Source organism: Entelurus aequoreus, linkage group LG18 (genome assembly GCF_033978785.1).
Source record: "Entelurus aequoreus isolate RoL-2023_Sb linkage group LG18, RoL_Eaeq_v1.1, whole genome shotgun sequence".
NCBI lineage: Eukaryota > Metazoa > Chordata > Actinopteri > Syngnathiformes > Syngnathidae > Entelurus > Entelurus aequoreus.
In genome coordinates, this window is record NC_084748.1 from 33,913,639 (window position 1) to 33,933,415 (window position 19,777).

Sequence of the window (19,777 nt, forward strand, 5' to 3'; positions counted from 1 at the left end):
AACTGCACTGCTGGGTTAATTCTACTAAATAAATTGGTTATTTGCATGTTTTTTGTAGTCTAAACCTCATTTGTATATTCAACCCAAATTCTGGGTCATTCTAACTGCACTGCTGGGTTAATTCTACCAAATAAATTGGTTGTATAGTCAACCCAAATGCTGGGTCGATTTTAGTGCACTGCGGGGTAATTCCACCGAATAAATTGGTTATTTGCATGTTTTTTGTAGTCCAAATGTTGTTTGTATATTCAACCTAAATGCTGGGTCATTTTAACTGCACTGCTGGGTTAATTCTACCAAATAAATTGGTTGTATATTCAACCCAAATGCTGGGTAGTTTTTAGTGCACTGCAGGGTAATTCCACCAAATAATTTGGTTATTTGCATGTTTTTTGTAGTCCAAACGTTGTTTGTATTTTCAACCCAAATTCTGGGTCATTCTAACTGCACTGCTGGGTTAATTCTACTAAATAAATTGGTTATTTGCATGTTTTTTGTAGTCTAAACGTCATTTGTATATTCAACCCAAATTCTGGGTCATTCTAACTGCACTGCTGGGTTAATTCTACCAAATGAATTGGTTGTATAGTCAACCCAAATGCTGGGTCGATTTTAGTGCACTGCGGGGTAATTCCACCGAATAAATTGGTTATTTGCATGTTTTTTGTAGTCCAAACGTCGTTTGTATATTCAACCCAAATGCTGGGTCATTTTAACTGCACTGCTGGGTTAATTCTCCCAAATAAATTGGTTGTATATTCAACCCAAATGCTGGGTAGTTTTTAGTGCACTGCGGGGTAATTCCACCAAATAATTTGGTTATTTGCATGTTTTTTGTAGTCCAAACGTTGTTTGTATTTTCAACCCAAATTCTGGGTCATTCTAACTGCACTGCTGGGTTAATTCTACTAAATAAATTGGTTATTTGCATGTTTTTTGTAGTCTAAACGTCATTTGTATATTCAACCCAAATGCTGGGTCATTTTAACTGCACTGCTGGGTTAATTTTACCAAATAAATTGGTTGTATATTCAACCCAAATGCTGGGTCGATTTTAGTGCACTGCGGGGTAATTCCACCAAATAATTTGGTTATTTGCATGTTTTTTGTAGTCCAAATGTTTTTTGTATATTCAACCTAAATGCTGGGTCATTTTAACTGCACTGCTGGGTTAATTCTCCCAAATAAATTGGTTGTATATTCAACCCAAATGCTGGGTAGTTTTTAGTGCACTGCGGGGTAATTCCACCAAATAATTTGGTTATTTGCATGTTTTTTGTAGTCCAAACGTTGTTTGTATTTTCAACCCAAATTCTGGGTCATTCTAACTGCACTGCTGGGTTAATTCTACTAAATAAATTGGTTATTTGCATGTTTTTTTGTAGTCTAAACGTCATTTGTATATTCAACCCAAATGCTGGGTCATTTTAACTGCACTGCTGGGTTAATTCTACCAAATAAATTGGTTGTATATTCAACCCAAATGCTGGGTCGATTTTAGTGCACTGCGGGATAATTCCACCAAATAATTTGGTTATTTGCATGTTTTTTGTAGTCCAAACGTTGTTTGTATTTTCAACCCAAATTCTGGGTCATTCTAACTGCACTGCTGGGTTAATTCTACCTAATAAATTGGTTGTATATTTAACCCAAATGCTGGGTCATTTTAACTGCACTGCTGGGTTAATTCTACCAAATAAATTGGTTGTATATTCAACCCAAATGCTGGGTCGATTTTAGTGCACTGCGGGGTAATTCCACCGAATAAATTGGTTATTTGCATCTTTTTTGTAGTCCAAACGTCATTTGTATATTCAACCCAAATGCTGGGTCATTTTAACTGCACTGCTGGGTTAATTCTACCAAATAAATTGGTTGTATATTCAACCCAAAAAGCTGGGTGGGATGTTCCAAATAAGTGTACAGCCACGACAAAATGCGGTATTAACGGTGCATTAGCAGGAGCCGTACGGATCAAGAAGGCCACAGAGGCTCGCGTTTGATTGTGCTCACCGACCTTTGGCATTCCAGACTGACTCAGGGTTGAATGCGACTATTTACTTGTATGGTTGTAACATTGTCTCAGTGATTGCACACAATCCCATCTGTACGAAAGGGGGGGGGGGGGGGGGGGGTGGGGGGGGGGGGGGTTCATGTGCTTCAGCACCTGCAGCCCTGCTCGTTAGCAGAGTTGTACAGTACTAAGTTGTGATCACGGGCGTTGTTCATCGCCGGCCGTTCGCCCTCCTCTGCCCTCTGGCTCGGCTAATACAAACTAGCTATCAGCCGCATGGCAGAGTGCTAATGGCGCCAGCTGATTTCAATTAGCTCTCCGCCAAGCTCCATTGCTCCTTTCCTCTCCGCTGAAGAGCAGCTTTAACCGGTGAGAGCTCGCAGAGGCATTAAAAAGGACAAAGGAAACGGCGCTAAAACGGCATGTTTTAGTGTTCGTTTTCCACAGTGACAAACACGCCATGAAATGTGTCGAGTGCGACTTTTAATAGGCGGAGAAATTTGACAACTTTTTTAAAAAAGGACGCGGGTGGTACTTTGGAATGAAACGCCTGTTTGTTCGCAATGGAGGTTCAGATCATTTCTGGAGCGGAACGAGTGTGAAGACACCCCGCCAGGCTGGTGGTAGAGCCAGGCTCTCCTCGGCTGCGTGTGGAAATAAACCCAAGAGAGTTCATTTGAAAAGCGGCGTTCACACTTGTCAGCTTTGCTTCTTGCGTAGCCGAGTGTGACGTGTGAACACCAGCCTCCAGAACCCCCGTGCGCTCCAAACTAGCTAACCGACTGAAGCCCACAAGCGCAGGAACCCGGAACAGTATAATGGCCACTACTACACTGCGCCAAGGCCACGCTCTACCACCCTGAATCGCTGGTTTTCAACCCAGCTGCTGGGTAACTATTGGACCAAACTAATGCTGGGTTAATTTAACCCCGTTAGATGAGTTGTATAGTTAACCCAAGTGATGGGTCATTTTAACTGCACTGCTGGGTTAATTCTACCAAATACATTGGTTATTTGTGTGATGCCTTCACAATGTGGAATATATCAATCAATCTAATCAATGTTTATTTATATAGCCCTAAATCACAAGTGTCTCAAAGGGCTGTACAAGCCACAACGACATCCTCGGTACAGAGCCCACATACATATATATGTTTTTTTTGTCAATCGCTTTTTATTGACATATGTTATAGCCGTTTTCCATCCATGTTAGTATAAAGACAGAAATGAAGAGCGGAACTAATGTGTAGTGAAGTAGTTCCCCGTAGGTCCCTTTTTAGGTGTGGGTATTTCCTCCCCCTCCCCTCAGAGGAAACTTGGGAAGCTTCAAGGATTGTTCGTGTCTTCACTCTTCTTAAACATTGCCTGTGTTTTCCAGGTTAGTAATGTTGTGAAATATCTCAAATGTAAACATTTGATAATTAATCACCCTACAATTCAAATGTAATATGGTTCAGCGACAGAAATTGATGTTTTAGTGCCTTTAGACTTCAATACCACCGTGTGTTAGCATCTAGCTAGCTCTTCTGTGCGTGTGGGTCAGTTGAGAGCAGTTAACCCTTTTTATGCCAACCGAAGAGCACTGCAGTGTGTATATATAGTTCTGTGTTGTAGCGAAATACTGTTCTATCTCTATCTCACACAAGGTCATATTATTATCTGTGTAAATATGTTATTGTTGTTTCTTATATTTGTAAATAGATAATGAACTGAGTGATGTGGATACATTTTGTATGACTCCAAGTATACTTCCCAAGGACATTTCATGTCTAAATGATACTTCCCCATTTGTAAATGAGTCTATTACTCAAGATGTTTCTGTAACAACAATATGTGTAATAAAGAGAGGAAACTTGGGAAGCTTCAAGGATTGTTCATGTCTTCACTCTTCTTAAACATTGCCTGTGTTTTCCAGGGGTTAGACTATGAACACAACCTTTTGTCTACTGAACTCACACGCCTGTGAGACCGGTAACATTTGCATGGTTTTTTTTGGTCCAAACACAACACAAATGCTGGGTAGTTTTTAGTGCACTGCGGGGTAATTCCACCAAATAAATTGGTTGTTTGCATGTTTTTTATAGTCCAAACGTGGTTTGTATATTCAACCCAAATGCTGGGTCATTTTAACTGCACTGCTGGGTTAATTCCACCAAATAAATTGGTTGTATATTCAACACAAATGCTCGGTCGTTTTTAGTGCACTGCGGGGTAATTCCACCAAATAAATTGTTTATTTGCATGTTTTTTTGTAGTCCAAACGTCGGTTGTATATTCAACCCAAATGCTGGGTCATTTTAAAACTGCACTGCTGGTTTAATGCTACCAAATAAATTGGTTTTATATTCAACCCAAATGCTGGGTAGTTTTTAGTGCACTGCGGGGTAATTTCACAAAAATAAGTTGGTTATTTGCATGTTTTTTGTAGTCTAAACTTCATTTGTATATTCAACCCAAATGCTGGGTCATTTTAACTGCTCTACTGGGTTAATGCTACCAAATAAATTGGTTATTTGCATGTTTTTTGTAGTCCAAACGTCGGTTGTATATTCAACCCAAATGCTGGGTCATTTTAACTGCACTGTTGGGTTAATTCCACCAAATAAATTGGTTGTATATTCAACACAAATGCTGGGTGGTTTTTAGTGCACTGCAGGGTAATTCCACCAATTAAATTGGTTATTTGCATGTTTTTTGTAGTCCTAACTTCATTTGTATATTCAACCCAAATGCTGCGTCATTTTAACTGCACTGCTGGGTTTATTCTATCGAATAAATTGGTTATTTGCATGTTTTTTGTAGTCTAAATGTTGTTTGTATTTTCAACCCAAATGCTGGGTCATTTTAACTGCAATGCAGGGTTAATTCTACCAAATAAATTAATTGTATATTCAACCCAAATGCTGGGTGGGATGTTCCAAATAAGTGTTTGTTGAGCATTCCTCAACTTTCTCAGTCTTTTTTGCTACTTGTGCCAGCTTTTTTGAAACATGTTGCAGGCATCAAATTCCAAATGAGCTAATATTTGCAAAAAAATTAAGTTTTCCAGTTCGAACGTTAAATATCTTGTCTTTGCAGTCTATTCAATTGAACATAAGTTGAAAAGGATTTGCAAATCATTGTATTCTGTTTTTATTCATGTTTACACAACGTGCCAACTTCACTGGTTTTGGGTTTTGTAAATAAATGGCAAAGTGATGTATTTGCCATGTGAGGCTGCTGAGCACATCGTTCAGGTTTCTGTACTGTTTCAAGAATGAATACTGAATAAAGATTACAAAAAAGAAATCTTTGACGGCGTAAACCAGGTTGACGGAAGTGACGTAGCTTCACGCAAGACGTCCGTGCATCGCTCTCAGCACCTGAGTGTGTTTATTTAGCAGTAAAATTAACTGAACACAGTGAGCCCTCTTTTCAGTCATCCACAATCTTCGTTTTGGTGGGCAGAGTACAAACACAGGGAGCACGGACAGCAGTGGCGTGCAGTCACTAGAGGCAGGTGAGGCACTGCCTCACCTGCCATCATGGAAAGAAAAAAAAAAAGTAAAAAGAAAAAAAAAAAATTAAATTGTTATATGTATCCAGTGATTATACTAAAGTTATTTTCCATTTAACTTCACCAGTTTTAGATTATTTTGATTTGTATTTTCACATTTGCCGTTCAAATACTGAGAAGAGACGGTGCAGTGATCAGCAGCCAGTTGAGGCACGTCTCTGCGTTGTGCCTCAACATGGATTGTGCGCAATGACTCGGCTAACTGCTGGCCTGCTGTGCAGTGAGACCGTATTGCTATATGAATTATATTATACATTTCCATAGTTTAGTTAGCTGAGGTATATAATGTACAGTGTATTTTGTCAACAACTGTATGTGTGTAACGTATTTCTTGTGCTGAGCGATCATAATACTGCTGCGGAGACGCACTGTGAGAGGCTCGTCTCATAACCCCGCGTCCTGGTGCCAAGCACCACCGCCGCAGAATGCACCGCCCGACTGCAGCGCCACACCAACCAAAGCCCACACCCAAACCCTCCACGTGCAAGACCGAATCCACCCAAAAAAAGCCACTTAACAAGAAGCCAAAAAGTGCAAAAACAACAATGCTCGCGCTGCAGGAGCCGCGAACGACCGCAGGGACACACCAGTAGGTACACCTGCACTGCAGGTTCATATGTTTGTAAATCTGACTGTGATGATGCAGTCGTGCCTCATCAGACATTAACCTCACCGCAAGCCACTGACGGACAGACAACGACCGCTTCCCTACTCTGGACCATTTAGTGAGGAGTAAAATAACTCAAATTAGGGGGAAGAAATATGATTACATAGCCAAACGTCCTTTGGTGGTAACAATTCAGCTTCTAACTGGATGGGCAATATATGCCCATCAACACGGACAAACAAGCAATAATGCCTTGATCACAAGATGGCAACAACAAAAAAAGACCTCTTTTTTGCAACAGTGGAAAAAAATGCACTTTTGTGTGTCTAAGAGATGATCTTTGATTAGCTTTTTTTGCAGAAGGTCCTTAAAAACAGCAGAGTGCTCCTGTAACTCTGACAAAATAAATAGAACAAATTCAAATGTGTACTGTAGTGGACACATAATAATGCTAATAGCAAAGGTAAAGTCTGGGCCCCCCGTTCCTTAGCTTTCTGGAAATGTGGCCCCCAAAATGACTAGCTCAGTGGCCTTGTGGTTAGAGCAGGAGTGTCCAAACTTTTTCCACTGAGGGCCGTTCACAGAAAAATTTAAGCATTTTGATATTTTTCATTTTCAAACCTTAACAAAATATATGGATTTTTTTTTTTTTTACCTTTAGGGCTCCCGGGGACTATAAAGGGTCTCAGTCATTAAACTGTTAAAAATAAGTCAAATTATTATTATTATTTTATCTCTATATCAACTTGAGGTTGATAAAAAGTAAAAAAAAATAAAAATAAATATTTTCTGTCAAAGACAACTTTGTTTTTTATAGTAAAACTGAAATATGCAGTATTTAGTAATTAGAGCCTTAAAAGATCAATAATGCAGGACACCATTGATTTTAATTTTTTAAAATTTTTGAGTAATCACAGTGAAAAGTTAAATAAAATCCTACTAAATATATTTGGGATCCAAAAGGTCCCCCACTCATAAAGGGATACATTTTTATTAGTTTTTTTTTTACTTTTAACACTTAAATTACGAGATCAACTTCAGATATATCTGTCGATTTTACATGTGAACTATTATTTTGTTTGTTTTATGCTCTTTTGTCAAATAAAACTTTGATGTTTTTATATGGCAACCACACAATATATGCAATATTTTTTCCACATAAAACATTTTAAAGTGATATTTTTTAAGTAATAATTCATTATAACATAGATTTTTAGTCTTTTTTTTTTTTAGCAATGGCAAAAAAAAGAAAAATAAACAAAGACAAAAGAACAAAAACAGCCTACATGGCAGCTTTGTGTCAACATTGCAACTTTTTTTTGTTAGATTTCACCTCAATCCACTTTTTAAAATGTTTATTTTTTTATTTTTGCAATATTATCAATTTTGCAATTTTTGCAGAATGTGTGGCGCAAATGGCCCCCGGGCCGCACTTTGGGCACCCCTGGGTTAGAGTGTCCGCCCTGTGATTGGTAGGTCGTGAGTCATACCAAAGACTATAAAAATGGGAACCATTACCTCCCTCAGCATCAAGGGTTGGAATTGGGGGTTTAATCACCAAAATGATTCCCAAGCGCGGCCAACGCTGCTGCTCACTGCTCCTCTCACCTCCCAGGGGGTGGAACAAGGGGATGGGTCAAATGCAGTGGGTAATTTCACCACACCTAGTGTGTGTGTGACTATCATTGGTACATTAACTTTAACTTTAAAACAATTTAGTTTAGTTTAGTGTATATTCTAGGGCAGGGGTCGGCAACCCAAAATGTTGAAAGAGCCATATTGGACCAAAAATACAAAAACAAAATTTGTCTGGAGGCGCAAAAAATTAAAAGCCATATGACATTCAGATAGTGTGTCATGAGATATACATTGAATTAAGAGGACTTAAAGGAAACTAAATGACCTCAAATACACCTACAAATGAGGCATAATGATGCAATATGTACATATCGCTAGCCTAAATAGCATGTTAGCATCGATTAGCTTGCAGTCATGCAGTGACCAAATATGTCTGATTAGCACTCCACACAAGTCAATAGCATCAACAAAACTCACCTTTGTGCATTCATGCACAAAGTTAAAAGTTTGGTGGACAAAATGAGACAGAAAAAGAAGTGGCGTAAAACACGTCCTAGGAAGTCAGAGAAAGTTATATATGTAAACAAACTACGGTGAGTTCAAGGACCGCCAAAATTAGTAGGACAAAACGGCGCTCGCCAAATACTCGAATCAGTGAAGCATGTTTAATACAAACAGTGTTTTTTTATAACAGTTAGGGTGGTTTGTGTCATGTTTGTCCTCCTACAGAAACCATACTAAAACAAAAAATATATTTTTTCCCCGTCATCTTTTTCCATTTTGGAAAAAGCTCCAGAGAGCCACTAGGGCGGCGCTAAAGAGCCGCGGGTTGCCGACCCCCGTTCTAGGGGAAACAATGTGCACTTTAATTAGTTTCCCCGGTTACACAAGCAGTACTGTGATTGAGGTCCATTTTCTGAACCCTCAGAAGAGAATAACAACATGTCGACTGTCTTTTTTGGTTTAGTCAGCGGGAACAGGCGTAAGTATCCTGTTGTTGATATGATGTGGGTGTGGCCGTCCCTCTCATTAAATACTGATGAACATTGGCACGGACAACCGCCTTGAACTGAATTATAAATATGATGATAATGACTGGAAGGCTTGAAGTGAGGGATGGGAAGCAATGAATGGGATCGCTGCGTTTCACGGACCAGCGGAAGAGGACTGGATACGCTGATAAGCATGTCATGCCAGGAGATATTTCGTATAAATAAATCACAACATGAATTCCGACCAATTGTTTGTCTTATTGCTGGAAAGTGCTTACAATGAATCTGGGCATTTTTTCCCAAATTGTGTTATGTTACAGCCTTATTCCAAAATGGAATAAATACATGTTTGTCCTCAAAATTCTACAAACAATACCCCATTATGACAAAAAAATGTGAATACGATGCCACAAGCTTGGCACACCTACACTATTTTGCCAAAAGTATTTGGCCACCCATCCAAATGATCAGAATCAGGTGTCCTAATCACTTGGCCCGGCCACAGGTGTATACAATCAAGCACTTAGGCATGGAGACTGTTTCTACAAACATTTGTGAAAGAATGGGCCGCTCTCAGTGATTTCCAGCGTGGAACTGTCATAGGATGCCACCTGTGCAACAAATCCAGTCGTGAAATTTCCTCGCTCCTAAATATTACAAAGTCAAATGTCGGCTTTATTATAAGAAAATGGAAAAGTTTGGGAACAACAGCAACTCAGCCACGAAGTGCTAGGCCACATAAACTGACAGAGAGGGCATAGTGCAAAGAGGTCGCCGACTTTCTGCACAGTCACTTGCTACAGAGCTCCAAACTTCATGTGACCTTCCAATTAGCCCACGTACAGTACGCAGAGAGCTTCATGGAATGGGTTTCCATGGCCGATCAGCTGCATCTAAGCCATACATCACCAAGTCCAATGCAAAGCGTGGCATGCAGTGGTGTAAAGCACCTCACCACTGGACTCTAGAGCAGTGGAAACGCGTTCTCTGGAGTGATGAATCACGCTTTTCCATCTGGGAATCTGATGGACGAGTCTGGGTTTGGAGGTTGCCAGGAGGACGGTACATTTCGGACTGCATTGTGCCAAATATGAAATTTGGTGGAGGAGGAATTATGGTGTGGGGTTGTTTTTCAGGAGTTGGGCTTGGCCCCTTAGTTCCAGTGAAATTAACTTTGAATGCTCCAGGATACCAAAACATTTCCCTGCTCCCAACCTTGTGGGAACAGTTTGGAGCGGGCCCCTTCCTCTTCAAACATGACTGTGCACCAGTGCACAAAGCAAGGTCCATAAAGACATGGATGACAGAGTCTGGTGTGGATGAACTTGACTGGCCTGCACAGAGTCCTGACCTGAACCCGATAGAACACCTTTGGGATGAATTAGAACGGAGACTGAGAGCCAGGCCTTCTTGTGTGACCTCACCAATGCACTTTTGGGAGAATGGTCGAAGATTCCTATAAACACACTCCGCAACCTTGTGGACAGCCTTCCCAGAAGAGTTGAAGCTGTAATAGCTGCAAAAGGTGGACCGACATCATATTGAACCCTATGGGTTAGGAATGGGATGGCACTTCAAGTTCATATGTGAGTCAAGGCAGGTGGCCAAATACTTTTGGCAATATAGTGTATCTTTGGGCAGTTTGGCCCATTCCTCTTTGCAGCACCACTCAATCCCCATCAGGTTGGATGGTAAGCATTGGTTGGATGTCTCTGCACTCTCGCATGAGAGGAGGGAAGGGGGGGGTGGTGTCATCATTTTGCAATGCAGTCTGCTAAAAATGATGGAAAGCGCTACTCTACATAGCAACAGACGCCGTGGTCAAAGTTGGGATTAAAACACATTTGAAGCTATTCAACACGGATAATATCGATAGTGCACCCCCACCAATTGTCACGTTTCATGTGACAGGTAAAGCCCAACAAATGGGGCCATATGGATTCCCTTTCCTACTGTGAATACATTGAAAAAAGGACAGTTGTTACATGTCATCGGTATTGGTACGGGCCGATCTCACTAATAGACGATCGGTTTCAAAATCAGCAGCATAACCACCCCAGATTCTTTCGACATATAAACACTGGGACACAGCTGTGGTAATAATAATAATAGATATAAAAAGGCAATTATAATATATTTTACATTGTTATAATATGGCCAAACATTGCTCCTAACAAATTGTATCATTCTGCTGACCTTAGTGCCCAAACGAAGACTCCCACGCGTTGCTTACCGTATTTTCCGGACTATAAGGCGCACTTAAAATCCTTTTTTTTCCTCAAAACTCGACAGTGCGCCTTATAACGCGGTGCGCCTAATGTACAGAATAATTGTGGTTTTGCTTACCGACCTCAAAGCAATTTTATTTGGTACATGGTGTAATGATAGGTGTGACCAGTAGATGGCAGTCAAACATAAGAGATACGCGTCGACTGCAATATGACTCAAGTAAACAACGCCAACATTTTATATGTTCCATTTAAAATATAGAACATTACACACGGCGCTCAAAAATCTGTCCAAATGTTTTTAGTGCGACTTTGGTAAGCTATGAAGCCGCACCGCTTGATAGATTGTCGGCACATTCAACATACGAGTATTATTATGGTGTGTGTATAAGGTAAGACGTATTATCTGGCGTTTTGTTTCACAATATTATGCAAAGCAACTTTACTTACTTTCTGGTACCTGCTGATCTGTATTTGGGATCTGCATAAATCCTGAAAAATTGTGCGTGTCCGACTTTGTAATCCGTAACGACACCGTAGTCGATAAGTTTATTTTTTTTCCTTTATCTTCTTGTTATGGGACATTCATCCTCCACTGTTGCCATTTCTAATATAAAGTAGTGTAAAGTTCTTACTTATATCTGTCAGTAGACTCGCCATTTAAGCGCTAAAACATACCGGTGTAGTGAGTTTACATTATTCACCCAAGGAACTTTAGTTATTAGAGAGTTCCAGTCGGACGGTTTTTCACGGGACACATTTCCGGTGTTTCCGGATGAGGAGATGCTGCTCCGTTGTTGATTTAAGTAAAGTCTGATTGTCATTAAAACAGTTAGCTCAATTTTTTGACACTTCTTCCACTCCCGTCCTTGCACGCTACACCGCTACAACAAAGATGACGGGGAGAAGACGCTGCCGAAGGTGAGCCACGTAAATAAGACTGCCCACAAAACGGCGCATCCGGAAGCGACTGTCAGAAAGTGTCTAGAAGATGATCTGTAAAACATAATCTATGCAACAATTTGACCAAATGTTATGTAGACCACAAAGAAGTGTTTTAAGTAGAGATGTCTGATAATGGCTTTTTTGCCGATATCCAATATTCCAATGTTGTCCAACTCTTAAATACTGATTCCGATATCAACCGATACCGATATATACAGTCGTGGAATTAACACATTATTATGCCTAATTTTGTTGTGATGCCCCGCTGGATGCATTAAACAATGTAACAAGGTTTCCCAAAATAAATCAACTCAAGTTATGGGAAAAAAATGCCAACATGGCACTGCCATATTTATTATTGAAGTCACAAAGTGCATTATTTTTTTTTAACATGCCTCAAAACAGCAGCTTGGAATTTTGGACATGCTCTCCCTGAGAGAGCATGAGGAGGTTGAGGTGGGCGGGGGTGGGGTTGAGGTGGGGGCGGGGGGTAGAAGGTAGCGGGGGGTGTATATTGTAGCGTCCCAAAAGAGTTAGTGCTGCAAGGGGTTCTGGGTATTTGTTCTGTTGTGTTTATGTTGTGTTACGGTGCGGATGTTCTCCCGAAATGTGTTTGACATTCTTGTTTGGTGTGGGCTCACAGTGTGGCGCATATTTGTAACAGTGTTAAAGTTGTTTATACGGACACCCTCAGTGTGACCTGTATGGCTGTTGACCAAGTATGACTTGCATTCACTTGTGTGTGTGACAAGCCGTAGATATTATGTGACTGGGCCGACACGCAAAGGCAGTGCCTTTAAGGTTTATTGGCGCTCTGTACTTCTCCCTACGTCTGTGTACACACCGGCGCTTTAAAAAGTAATAAATGTTACTTTTTGAACCGATACCGATAATTTCCGATATTACATTTTAAAGCATTTATCGGCCGATAATATCGGCAGTCCGATATTATCGGACATCTCTAGTTTTAAGTTAGAAAAAATAATAATAATATGACTCCTTTAATGCGACCTATAATCCAGTGCGCCTTTATATATGAAAAAAGCTCGAAAATAGACCATTCATCGGCAGTGCACTTTATAATCCGGTGCGCGTTATGGTACGGAAAATACGGTACTTGGTCCATCCATCCATCCATCCATCCATTTTCTACCGCTTATCCCTTTCGGGTCTTGTCGTGTTCTTCATACTCTGCGTCTTTATTACAAAACATGCCTGTTAGCCTGCGCTCAACTCCCCACCTGGAAGTTATTCTCCACCGGCTCCGTCGTCACTCTATGACATCATCACTGGCTGAACAAAAACCTGAAGGACTACTATGTTAATAGCGGTTCTACCAGTAAAGATTGCAATTGGAAACAAGCAGGTAGAAAACGACGTTTCTTCCCCCTCTAAAGAATGGCTGCCTGTGGGCACCTCGCTCGTCCACATTGAGCGTGTGCAATGACGCTGGCAGCTGAGACCGCCCCACTAGTGATTCATTGCTTTAATCACTCCGGCTCGCCAACCTTTCAGCGGCCATGGCAGGCTTTGACGCATCAATGCCTTCTCGCAGGCCTCACACTATTTGTCCTATTTAGGGTGTTCTGCACCCTTACACCATTGAACGGTGACAGTACGGCACTGTGTGGACATGACACAGTGCAATGTTAACGGAGGGGACATTGAATATTGACATGAATTTAATGGATATTATTTGCAGTAGCGAAAATGGTGATGAATCAGTTGATGGTCAAGTTATTGGGGGTGTCAAAAAAAATCGATGTTCAAATAATTTTATAATAATAAACCCCACAATCAGATTGTTGCTTTTTCTAGTGCAGGGGTCCCCAAACTACGGCCTGCGGGCAGGATACGGCCTTCCAGCATACATGCCAACCTTGAGACCTCCGAATTCGGGAGAGGGAGGGCGGGGGGGGGGCGTGGTTGTGGTGCAGGAAGCATACCCCTTCCCCTTCGAGCTGTCCTGGATGAAATGAAATTCTTTTTTCCAATCATTTTGGAACTTGCAAGCGTATTTCTTCTACTTACTCGTCGTCGCCATGTCTCTTCTTCGTTCTTCTGCTTCGTCTCCTTCTTGTTGCGTGTGCAGTTGTGCACTGAGCTCCAAAAGCCGTAGATGTTATTCTAGCGTCCCGGAAGAGTTAGTGCTGCAAGGGGTTCTGGGTATTTGTTCTGTTGTGTTTATGTTGTGTTACGGTGCGGATGTTCTCCCGAAATGTGTTTGTCATTCTTGTATGGTGTGGGTTCACAGTGTGGCGCATATTTGTAACAGTGTAAAAGTTGTTTATACGGTCACCCTCAGTGTGACCTGTATGGCTGTTGACCAAGTATGGGTTGCATTCACTTGTGTGTGTGTCTGTGTTGGCTTGAAATTAACGTTATCATTAAGTTAAAAGATCATACAACGTGTCAGCATTTCTTGACATCTTTGAGTAAAGACCATTGTTAAACCTGTCCAACGCTACATTATTGTGTGACTGGACCGGCACGCTGTTTATATGGAGGAAAAGCGGACGCTTGGACAGCATGCGGCTGTTAACGGGTGAAGGTTTCAGGTGAGAGAGGACGCTAAAGGCAGTGCCTTTAAGGCACGCCCACAATATTGTTGTCCGGGTGGAAATCGGGAGAAATTCGGGAGAATGGTTGCCCCGGGAGATTTTCGGGAGGGGTGCTGAAATTCGGGAGGGTTGGCAAGTATGCCTGCCAGTGTCCAAAATCCGGCCCCGGAATTTAGAAAAAAAAACGTTTATTTTTTTAAATCTGTCCTTTTTAATCCATTTTCTACCGCTTGTTACTCTGTCTCCTAGACGCTCAGGCAAATCATATTGTCTAATAATGCATTTTCCCATCAATAACGTGACATCATCCCAAGTGCGTGCTCTTTCAGTCAATTAGTGCGCGAGGAATATATATATATATATATATATATATATATATATATATAAACACAGCCCGGCCCCCGGCCAAATTGTTTTAACCCAATGCGTCCCCCGAGTCAAAAAAATTAGGGACCCCTGTAATCTACTGTCATGTATTAAGAATGTTCATTTAGGGATATGAATCATGAAATGCAGTAACTATATTACATCAATGCTAATGAAAACTGATATATTTTAAAGGCAAAAAGTTGTACACTTTATTTCATGCTTGTGCTACAGCACACATCTCATTGTGCAAAATGTGAATGCTTTTAGGTTAACAAAATGTGATCTCTGAAGGGGTCAATCCGGCCCGCTAGATTAGTTTTCGAAGTGTAAAATTGAGCCGCATTTTTAAATTAAAGAAACTGCTGTTCTAAATGTTTCCGCTTGATGTCGCAATAGTAATTCTGTTAGGCAAGAATTATCAAATTTTAAGAAAGTGAACAGTGTTTGATTGACTTTTTAGTTGTTTTTTTTAGGGATGTCCGATAATGGCTTTTTGCCGATATCCGATATTCCGATATTGTCCAACTCTTTAATTACCGATACCGATATCAACCGATACTGATATATACAGTCATGGAATTAACACATTATTATGCCTAATTTGGACAACCAGGTATGGTGAAGATAAGGTCCTTTTTAAAAAATAAAATAAAATAAAATAAGATAAATAAATTAAAAACATTTTCTTGAATAAAAAGAAAGTAAAACAATATAAAAACAGTTACATAGAAACTAGTAATTAATGAAAATGAGTAAAATGAACTGTTAAAGGTTAGTACTATTAGTGGACCAGCAGCACGCACAATCATGTGTGCTTACGGACTGTATCCCTTGCAGACTGTATTGATATATATTGATATATAATGTAGGAACCAGAATATTAATAACAGAAAGAAACAACCATTTTGTGTGAATGAGTGTAAATGGGGGAGGGAGGTTTTTTGGGTTGGTGCACTAATTGTAAGTGTATCTTGTGTTTTTTATGTTGATGTAATAAAAAATAAAAAACGATACCCATAATAAAAAAAACAATACCGATAATTTCCGATATTACATTTTAAAGCATTTATCGGCCGATATTATCGGACATCTCCAGTTTTTTTTGTTGTTGTTGAAATTGTTCACAATTGCATAGCTTTTATTTTTCTATTAACACACAGTGATGCCTAGAAGGCAGGGAGTAACTCAACCCTCTTGAATAGTTTCTACCTCTGTTTGTATGTTTTGTTGAGTTAGCACAGGGTTAATATGTGGAAATGACAAATGAGGTAGTTGATACATAGAAAACTTTTTATTTATGCTTTATTTTATTGTTTGTTCAAACCTAGATGGACTGTGACTTAAAGTTGAATTGCTTTGTAGATACACTGAGATGAAGTCTAAGTTCCTTGTTCTTCATGTTTTTGAAACTGCACCAAATTGTTCCTCAGAATGCTCAACTAACTTGAAGTGTTTTGTCAACAGGATTATTTGTGATATGTACATTTTCAGAATTTGCTTGTTCTACTTTGGGCCGAAGTAAAACAAAGAAAACAATCTGAAGTTGTCGTAGTTGTATTTTTAAGTTATTATGCCATGATTTTACCCGTCCGGGAATACATTTTCCTGCATGTGGCCTCTGAGCTAAAACCAGTTTGCCACCACTGACCTAGTGTGTGAATGTGAGTGTGAATGTTTTAAGTCTATCTGTGTTGGCCCTGTGATGAGGTGGCGACTTGTCCAGGGTGTACACTGCCTTCCACCCGAATGCAGCTGAGATAGACTCCAGCACCCCTTGCGACCCCGAGAGGGACAAGCACTAGAAAATGGATGGATGGATGGAAATTCAGTGTCCAAAAAATACTTTGTAATAAAGACACAAATTAACCTCCATTGACGCAGCTAGAACGTGTCATCAACATTAGAGATGTCCGATATTATTGGACTGCCGATATTATTGGACTGCCGATATTATCGGCCGATAAATGCTTTAAAATGTAATATCGGAAATGATCGGTATCGGTTTCAAAAAGTAAAATGTATGACTTTTTACACGGACGTATGGAGAAGTACAGAGCGCCAATAAACCTTGAAGGCACTGCCTTTGCGTGCCGGCCCAATCACATAATATCTACGGCTTTTCACACACACAAGTGAATGCAAGGCATACTTGGTCAACAGCCATACAGGTCACACTGAGGGTGGCCGTATTAACAACTTTAACACTGTTACAAATATGTGCCACACTGTGAACCCACACCAAACAAGAATGACAAACACATTTCGGGAGAACATCCGCACCGTAACACAACATAAACACAACAGAACAAATACACAGAACCCCTTGCAGCACTAACTCTTCCGGGACGCTACAATATACACCCCCTGCTAGCCCATACCTCCCCCCACCTCAACCCCGCCCACCTCAACCTCCTCATGCTCTCTCAGGGAGAGCATGTCCCAAATTCCAAGCTGCTGTTTTGAGGCATGTTAAAAAAAAACAATGCACTTTGTGACTTCAATAATAAATATGGCAGTGCCATGTTGGCATTTTTTTTCCATAACTTGAGTTGATTTATTTTGGAAAACCTTGTTACATTGTTTAATGCATCCAGCGGGGCATCACAACAAAATTAGGCATAATAATGTGTTAATTCCACGACTGTCGGTTGATATCGGTAATTAAGAGTTGGACAATATCGGATATCGGCAAAAAAGCCATTGTCGGACATCTCTAATCAAAATGCATTATCACGATATGACGATAGTATTAAAACGTATCATCCGCCAAATTTATAGTGTTTTTATCGTCTATATCGCACAACCCTATTTTCAATGTGTTTCCGCATCGTTCACATTGATAAATAATCGCTGCAATGTAGTGAGGCGAAGAACATGCACCTTCTTGTCTGTTGATTTTCATCTTCTTATCCCAGCGACTCAAATCAATCACTTTTCCTCTTCTTCTTCTTCCCTCCACCTGCGCCGGATGATGACAATGTTTCATCACACGCCAAATGTGATGCAGCTGAGAGAGCGAAACCCAATTTGGTGAAATCTTCGCTTCACACATTGCAATCTTTCACTCCGCGAAACCACGCGAGGACTCGACGTGTAGCGAGAAGGGATGCTTGTTGGCTGGGAAAGCGATCCGGCGGGAGACAACTTGTGCAGAGATAAGAGTGCTCATCTGAAGTCGTCCCTAATGGAGCTGCTCCGTCGCTCGTACTCGCTCATTGCCTCTCGTTTCACCGCTGTCCCGGCCTCCCATTTAGCTCCTCAACAAAGACGATGTCCCCCCCTCCTAGAGGAAGTCAGCAAGTAGGGCATTCTGGTGCATGAGAAGCTTTGGAGTTGGAACATGGACGTGTTATTCCCAAAGTCAAAGAGGATTGTGCTTATCAAACACCAAAAAGCAGAGGAACCGTATATACGACGAGGCGTAAACGAAGCTGGGGTTTCTAGTGTTTTCCTTCATGCTAGATTACAAAGAGACATTTACAGTAAATCTTTCAGAGCGTCACGTTGCCTGTGGAAGTTTCACATCTGAAAAGTTGGTAACACTTTAGTATGGGGAACATATTCTAAGTAACAAAGACATAATTTGGAGTTATTTGGACACGAGGGGAACATATTCTAAGTAAAAAAGACTTAATTTAGAGTTATTTGGTTGGGGTTAGGGTTAAAGGGTTAGGGTTAGAGGTAGAGATGTCCGATAATGGCTTTTTTGCCGATATTCCGATATTGTCCAACTCTTAATTACAGATTCCGATATCAACCGATACCGATATATATATAGTCATGGAATTAACACATTATTATGCCTAATTTTGTTGTGATGCCCCACTGAATGCATTAAACAATGTGACAAGGTTTTTCAAAATAAATCAACTCAAGTTACGGAAAAAAATGCCAACATGGCACTGCCATATTTATTATTGAAGTCACAAAATGCATTATTTTTTTTAACATGCCTCAAAATAGCAGCTTGGAATTTGGGACATGCTCTCCCTGAGAGTGTCATGACGCGGAGTCGAACCCACGTTTCCTCTGCTAACCCCTCTGCTGGCAGCACACTCAGACACGCCTCTGCTCGCACTGAGCACAACACGCCCACACAGCAACAAGCCTGCAAGCAATCACTGATCAGCGCACCTGGACTTGACGAGGGGGAGCGACATAAAGACCAGCGGACCCGAGGAACCTTTGCCAGAACGTCGCTAACCTTCCAGTAAGCATCACGTCTGGCATTCCTTTCCCAGTGATTTCCTCGTCCTTGTTTTGCTCTCTCTCCGTGTTTCCCCCTGGTTCATGCCCTTTTGTATTTCCACAGTGACTCCCCTGTCTTCCGTGATCGTGCCTTGTCACTCGACACCCATCCGGTTCCCTGACTGCCCTCCTCGATCCACGACCTCCCTGCTCGGACCCAGACCACCCTGCCCTGCTCTTGCCCACGACCACTTGCCTGCCCACGAACTGCCTCTTCGCCTTGCCCCCTTGGATAACGACGAAAGGTACAACCAACATTTACAGACTACAACCCTTGGTAACATTTACATTATTAATTTTACACATAGTCAACACTCACTCACTTTGAGTAGCATACACACGCCACGTATTCATCAAAGGTTTCAAATTAACCTTTTAACCCGCAGTCCTGCCCTGGTTGTCGCCTCCTTTTCTTCTCTGATACATAACAGAGAGAGCATGAGGAGGTTGGGGGGGCGGGGTTGAGGTGTGTGGGGGTAGGGCATGGCGGGGGGTGTATATTGTAGCGTCCCGGAAGAGTTAGTGCTGCAAGGGGTTGTGGGTATTTGTTCTGTTGTGTTTATGTTGTGTTACGGTGCGGACGTTCTCCCGAAATGGGTTTGTCTTTCTTGTTTGGTGTGTGTTCACAGTGTGGCGCATATTTGTAACAGTGTTAAAGTTGTTTATACGGCTACCCTCA

General features: G+C 41.0%; 1 long non-coding RNA gene across 1 annotated transcript in view; it reads left to right on the forward strand.

The window, feature by feature from the left end:
- LOC133633581 (uncharacterized) overlaps positions 1–18,883 on the forward strand; it is a 129,065-nt gene extending 110,182 nt beyond the window's left edge. Inside the window, exon 3 of the long non-coding RNA XR_009821790.1 lies at positions 18,814–18,883. This is a non-coding gene — a long non-coding RNA (uncharacterized LOC133633581). The remainder of the gene's footprint in view (positions 1–18,813) is intronic.
- Positions 18,884–19,777: the final 894 nt, after the last annotated feature.